This window comes from Phalaenopsis equestris, unplaced genomic scaffold, assembly GCF_001263595.1.
Source record: "Phalaenopsis equestris unplaced genomic scaffold, ASM126359v1 Scaffold234275, whole genome shotgun sequence".
Lineage (NCBI taxonomy): Eukaryota > Viridiplantae > Streptophyta > Magnoliopsida > Asparagales > Orchidaceae > Phalaenopsis > Phalaenopsis equestris.
In genome coordinates this window covers 156,904-158,700 of record NW_018252195.1, presented here as the reverse complement: position 1 = coordinate 158,700, position 1,797 = coordinate 156,904, and positions in this window count along the sequence as shown.

Below are 1,797 nucleotides of genomic sequence, written 5' to 3'. Positions count from 1 at the left end.
CAGCCTAGCCGCAGAATCAGTAACCAAGCATAGGATTAGCCAATATTCTTTATGCCTGGACCAAAGGGTAAAGAATAGGTATGCTCCTATTTGGCACAATATAATTTGAACTAATTCACTTTATCCATTTCACTATAATTTCTTGACAAGGAGAATGATGCTTTCTTATATATTGAATATCACAATTGTACCTTCATTAGCATATTTAGTTATTTTATAGATAAAATTACATATTTATCTCAATTGTCTATTAGTGACAGATAAGCAAATTGAACTTCGTTGTTGTAATTGAAGTATTGTTTTTTATAAAATCTTAGTATGTAGTTCTAACTACTCCTTGTGGGATCGATATCTAAGACTCCATTAGAGCCCTATATTACTTGAGTGATACGTATAATTGTGTTGACAAATTTGACTTTAACATTATTTAATATTATATTTATACATCTTTATCAAATCAAACACATATATAAAGTCGAAGTCAAGTTTTTGGGCGCTATTGCTGGAATTTAAATCTTCTAGTAGCGCCATCAAATTCTTGTATTTGTTGATTTACAAAAAGTCGGTCACTTGTGCATCCCCTTTATTCTTAAAAATGAGGACCAAAATACTTTTCCTCCACTCCTCAGACATCTGTTTAGGTTTTAAAATAATATTAAGGAGTTTGGTAAGCCAAGAAACTCCCAAATCTACTAAACATTTTCACACTTCAAATTGGATATCATCATGTCGTACAGAACTTCCACCCTTGGTTTTCTTTAAAGCCTCCTCAATCTCTTTTTTACTAATGCGACGATAAAATTTTATTATTTTTAATGATATTAAGATTACTAAGGTCGATCATATTTTTCAGAAACTTTATTAAAAAGTTTATCAAAATAACTCACCCAACTATGTTGAATATCTTTTTCTAAAAAAAACACTTTTTGATTCTCATCTTTAATTCATTTTATAGTTAAATCTTTAATTTTCTTTTCTCTTTGTTTGACTAGTTTATACATAAAGTTTGCACCCTCCTTAGTATCTAATCTATTATAAAGATCACTAAAAGTAGAATTTTTAGCGTCACTGATTGTTCTTTTAGACTCCTTGCGGGTCGTTTGATATTTTTCCCAAAGCTCTAAGCTTTTATATTTAAACTAATTTTAATAACATAACTTCTTATATTTCATCTTTTCTTACACATTATTATTCCACCACCAACTATTTTTATTTATAGAAATTTTTTCTTTTGATTCTACAAGTACATCTTTTGTCACTTGTTTAATAGTGTTTGTTACTTTATCTCACATAGTATTCGCTTCTACATAAACATCCCAAAATTTGAAATCTTGAATTTTACTCTTAAAAATAATTTTATTTGTGTCTTTTAAGTACCCTCATCTAATTCTTTGATGATGAATCCTAGTTTTTTTTTTTATTTTACAGCTCTTCATCTTAAAATCTGGAACTAAAAATCAATGTTTGATACTTAAATCCTCACTTGGAATGACCTCATAAGAAAATAATCAATTTGTGTTTTATTAGATCCATTCTTATAAGTAATAAGATGTTCATCTCTTTTCTTGAAAAATGTATTAGTAATAACAAAATCATACGCTAAAGAAAAATCTAATATGGCTTTACCTTCTTCCTTAATCACTCCAAAATCGCAGCCACCATAAATATTTCTGAAATCTCCTACCACTCTACCGACATGTAAATTTAAATCTTCTCCAATAAAAATTCTTTCTTTAAGAGGTATCATTTGTATTATGTCTTCTAAGTTATTCTAAGTTATTCCAGAATTTATCTTTA